The following is a 5,732-nucleotide window of genomic DNA, read 5'->3' as shown; positions in this document are numbered from 1 at the left end:
AGACGAGACGAGACGAGACGAGGGCTTTGCTCCGCTTTGCTCCTGCCTCAGCTCCGCTCCCGGGCGCGGCCGGGCTCAGCCCCGGGTCCTGCTCCCGTCCCCGCTAGTCCCGCCCGCCTTTGTGCTGCCAGCGCCCTGCCCGGGGCCCCCAAGCACCTTGTGGTCGGACTAAGTCCAGGTGCAGAAATGACGGGCAGGGAAGCCTTGGGGGCCCGGCCAGGACACGCAAGGGGCTCGGTTTTGTTCGAGGAGGTGTGCCCGTGCTCCTGCTGGGAGCAAAGCTAGAGGTCCCTGGCTGGGGGGCGATCTTGCCCCTCCACTCTGGGGCAGACCGATTGCCAAATTTGGGGCCAGGAAGGAATTTTTTACCTTGCCATGGTCAGATTGGTATGAACTGCAGGGGGGTTTGCCTTCTATAGTGGGACTGCTGGCTGCTGTAAATGGTCAAGACAATGTAGGAGATTGGATCTTACATGCGATAATTGGCAATGCAACAGGGAGCTTTGGGTTATTGCTAGACCTGTACGGTATAATAGTGAGGGGATCTCTAAAGGACAGGAGCCACTTGGATTATTCTGCCTGCTCCAGGGCTAACTGAGGGGAGACAGCAGCGGCAACCTTCCCAAAGCTACTCCACAGCCCAGATAGAGCGAGCACTGCTCTACCGTCACTCCCCAACCTTTATCTCTGCCCTGCCCCATCATGTGCCTGACCTAATGATGAGTAGGACTAGGGGGAAGAGTCAGGTGGCTGATGGACACATCAGTGATTCTGCACACGCAAGAAATTAAGTTCTTTTGTTTTTAATTGTTGTGGAGGTTTTTAATGGTTAAAAGTTCTTTTACTGTTGGAGTGCAAAATGCACCCAAGTACTGTGGTTGGCGGGGATCCATTTTGATATATGGGGTGAGAGAATTTGGCAACCAATGGGCAATGGGGATATTTGATGCTGACATTGGGGGAAGTTTCTGATTGTTGGAAAATGTGTGTAGCCGTTCTGCTGGGCCCTGATGGCAGAATAAGGGCCAGATCCAAATTTGGCTTTAGCCCACTCCCAGAAACATGGGAAAATGTCACCTTTGCTGAGGGTCCAAAAGAACAATTCCCCCCTCAAAGCAATGTGGACAATGACACAGTATATAAAAGTTTATTAATTGGGAGAACACTACAAAATACCTCAGCTATTAAACATCTCCAAAATACCGAATGACACTACAAGCAACAGAAGAAAATCCCCAAATAAGAAAATATTCCAAACAGTAGACCCTCTCAGTCTTTGGATAGCTAGCCTTTCCTTGAAAACTTTCCTCACCCAGGAGTTTGCCATCCAGCCCAGGAAGAACAGGGGAAGGAGAGTCTATGCTCAGTTCCATGGGCACGACATCTACCTGTTGGCCTCTGCTTGGGATTGTTGCCAAACCATGCTGCAGCGGGCTCCGGGGTGCCCCTCCTCGTGCTGCCCCTTGGCTCACTGCCTCTGCTGCATCTGTGGGGACTGCCACAGCACACTTCCTGCCACACCTCTACTACTTCCCGCTGTCAGGTTCAGCCTGCTGCTCTGGCAGCACTGCTGGGGTCAGCTTAGACATGCTGCTTGCTGCAGGGGGTCACTGCTGAGGACGCCCCTCCAGCTGGGGGTTTTGCTAATGAGACTGCTCGCCTTGGCTCTCACCAGTGAGGGCCCCATGGCCACTGCCGGAATGCCCTCAAAGAGGGACTCCAGTCTGGGGTCCCCTTGGACTCTCCATTCACAGCCCTGAAGCTTTTCTTCCTTGGCCGCTCAAGGGGCCCTCACCCCTCCTAACTGGCATGGGACCATCTGCCCCATACGCTCCACGAGGACGGGCATCTCCACAGTGGAACAGAGCTCTAGCACGTGATCACAATCTTTTCTGTAAAAGTAGGGTTACATGTGACTGAGGTACAAGTATGTGAGACAAGTGTGAGGAGAACAGGATTGAATGGGTGGAAGAGCCTCTGGATTGATGTTTTCACTGAGCTGACTCAACTCAACTTATACTTGCAAGGGCCAGCATTAGCAACATTCAGGGTACATGGCAAGATCCAGTGCCGTACCAAGGGGGAGTGGAAGTGGGGACAGCAGGGCAACCACCCTGGGCACTGAAGTGAAGGGGCGCCAACAAGTGCTGCCCAACAGGGGCGGGATGTGGGACAGAGTCATGAGCAGCTCATTTGGGGGGGCCCAGAGGGGGAGGAAGGGCAGCTCCTGCTACTGCATGCACTCCTGGGCAAGCATGGTGGGGCATGTGCCCCCTGTGTCTGTGCACAGGGCAAGGGCGGGCTGCCGTTGCAGGCTTTGCCCCAGGTGCCAAACTTTGTTGCTACAGTACTGACAAGATCCAAGAGTATACTGACAGATGCTGATCTTGCAAGCACAACAAAGGGCATTTTTTCATAGTCTTTCATTCCCTTAATTTAGCTGAATTTTGTTTTGGAGCCACTCACTCGTTTTCTGACTGCTTATCTTTAGGATGATGATCCTGGATTCTCAAGAGCGGTGAATATTTGCCACTTCCTGTTTAGCTTTGTTAAAAATCAGTCTTGAGTATCTCACTTAGACACCTAGACACTTAGCCATCAAACTTCCAAAATGTCTGTTCTTTAGTGTCTACTACTCTCAACAGTAAAATAGGATTAGTACCATTTTCTACCTGAGATACTAACAAAAATAAATGTATTAAATGCCAGTGAGGAGATTGTCATTGTAATGATGAATGAGGCAATAGTAATTAAACCATACTGAGAGCATTAAACTTTTATGCAGAATGGTTTTATAATGGACATAAAAGACCTGAATTCTGTTTCTAGCTCTGCCAAAGATTTCATGCAGGATATGATAAACTGACTTAATCTGTTTCTCAGATTAAGTTTTCCTTAAACTGGGTATTGCTAACTGCCTCAGTATTTGTGAAACACTGTACAAATGTCAGATGAAGCTTATCGCATAAAAGGAAAGTGCTACAGTTACAATGGATGGCATATTTCAAGACAGATAATGAGCAGGTATTTGAATTTCAAAAGAAGTTAAGAGCCATTTCAGGCTCCATCATAAGTTAGACATGCTCCTAGTGAGGTTGTGCTAATTCCTATATTTTAAAACAAGTTCTAGCTGGTGATGATCAAAAGCAAGCCTGTAACTGGTGATGATCAAAACAAATTGTTATCTAAACCTGTGGTAGGTACCTCCACCAGAAAACACTTTACATGGAAATGATGCTACTGATAATTCTTTAATGAGTCTCCCTGACAATCCCAGTGAGTCTATACTTTCCTCATTCCTGAGATGGAGGTTGAGGCTGGGGCAGCAGGACTCTAAGCAGCCTCATACGGATCCTCACTATCCTCAGTGGATAGCCATTAGGTGCAACTTCCTCCCCTACTCCAGTTGCCATTTTCTTTGCCACCAGAGTTCCCTTTGCCAATTGCTGCTGGCAGCAACCAGGATAAGGGCAAAAACTCAGTGACCAGGGTAAGTAGTGGTGGCAGTGGCTGCAGCAGGGGTGTGCAAAAGGGTCTCTACACCTGTTAACACCTACAGCTTCCCTTGCCAACACCTCTCCCCTCACAGATGTGCCTTTTACCCAAGTTTTGGGTGTAAGAAGCCGAATCCTGCTGAATGCTGGCCACATCACCCACCCCTGCCCCTGCAGGACATTTGGCTTAGGGTATAAACCTTACCAGTTGTCTTCCTGCAACAGCCCGTGTTTAACATAATTAAAGCCAAATGTCCCACCTAGACAGAATTAGTCTACGTTCTTCAGCATTACAGAGGTTTTCTCCAGGAAAGATTTTTCTAGGAAGAAAATTGTTCTAGGTAAAACAGATCTCCATTTTGAGGGAAGGGCAGCAATGCTGAACAGAGCTGACTTTTAAGAAATGGCCATATTTCATATTTTCTGCGTAAACAGTAGTTGTAACATTTCCATAAGAAAAAGTGTGTTAAATTTCCTGGGATCAGGCTGCTTTCTACAATTGGTTCATCAGAGTGAAGCTCTTCTCCCCTCTGCCTATTCCTAGCCATGCCCCTTCTTGTTGTTAAGGAAGATAATAATTATTGTGAAAGTTATATAAAGTACACATGCAATAGCATGCCCACTCCCTTGCTCAACAAAAATCAAGGCAAAGGGCCTACTTCATACAAGGAATCAAGTACATTAATGCAAAAAGTCACCACGCACCTATTGTTTAGCTACCCATGTCCAGGAGTAGAATTCACATGTTAGAATCCCTATGCAATATATTGAACCACTGAATAGCAAATCCTAAATTCCTCATAACAGCTAGTATGCTGAGCAGGAGGTGGCCTACAGCCAGGGGTGGTGTCATCCTCTTCCTGGTGGGGGGAGGATGAGGTGGGCTAGACAGAAAACTGGGTGCAGGCTGTGCTATACATCTGGCCAAACATACTTATTTGGCTGGGCCAGGAGCACTGTGCCTCTGTGGGTGGGAGCAGTGTCGGCTCAGCTGCATGGGGTGGGAGGCAAAGGCTCAGAGTGGGAGGCAGGGAGCTGGGAGGGGTGGCTATGGGGGAGAGGGGGTAAGGCAAATTTTGGGGTGGCTATAGCTCCTCCAAGCCCCCCCTAATGCCACCCATGCCTGTAGCACCGAGGTGGGCACCTTTGCAAGGGTGGGGTTTGCAGACAAACCTCCTGAGCCAGTCACCTACATATGTTCGCCTTTGGTAACAATGGCAGTGGCACCAGTGACATTATTGCTGCTACACCCTGGAGTAAAAAAAACAAACAAACTATGACCTGGGGAAGGCTTAAAACAGCCCAAGGCTTCTCTCATGACCACTTACAGAGTGCCTACAAAAGTTAAATCAAGCCTGAGATGACTGGTCCCTCAGTCAATTGCCTGCAACAAATGCATAAGTCCAGCTCATGCACTAGGAAATGCTTGCAGGCTTCAGCTGGGCAGGCCTCAGGCCCTGGCTGGTTGCCAGTGCCACTGAAAAACACCAAGCTATAGGCTTGCTGAATCAGGGTGTCACCTACCAGTCATGCTTTCTATTCCCTCGCTGTGTTGATATTTGTGACTGCTGCTAAAAGATAAGAGTGTAGGAGAAATCATCCAACAGGTTATGCCTGTGCTGCAAAGCAAACTTGCAGAAGTAACAACCTGGTTAGCCAAGCCAAGGTGTAAATATATACACCTGTGCAGGGGTGGGGTTGGTGGTACTTGCAGTGTCCTTTCCTAGGAACTTCAGAGAAATCTATTTGCCAGCACTCGCCGGCTAGCAGTCCTTGTCTCCCTGTCCCCGGTGGAGGTTTGGGGGAAATCTTAGGGTTGTTGGCACAACAGACAGAACATCTTCGCACTATCTGCTCTGCCATCTTCCTCATTCTGGGTCCCACTACGATTCTTCGGAGACCTTGGGTCATGGCGTCGGTACCCAAGAGAGTGCTCTGGTGATATTCTTGAAGCACTTTACCGAGAATCAATCTCGGCACCAAGACCTGCCCTTTTGGCAAAACCCACCATCCATCTCGTTGTTCCTTGCTTCCCAATTTCTCTGCAAGTTGATTTTCTTTTTCAGTGTACTTCGGGGGTCCTTCTGGTAGTACCACTTGAGGCACCAATGCCAGTATTGGAGTCTTTTGGATTGGTTCTCTAGCAGCTCCTTTTGCTGCAGCATCGGCCTGCCGATTTCCTCTTATGACCCCACTGTCTCCCTTCTGGTGGGCCTTGCAGGGTACCACAGCTACTTC

Source organism: Alligator sinensis, unplaced genomic scaffold (genome assembly GCF_000455745.1).
Source record: "Alligator sinensis unplaced genomic scaffold, ASM45574v1 scaffold999_1, whole genome shotgun sequence".
NCBI lineage: Eukaryota > Metazoa > Chordata > Crocodylia > Alligatoridae > Alligator > Alligator sinensis.
This window is presented reverse-complemented; position numbering follows the sequence as displayed.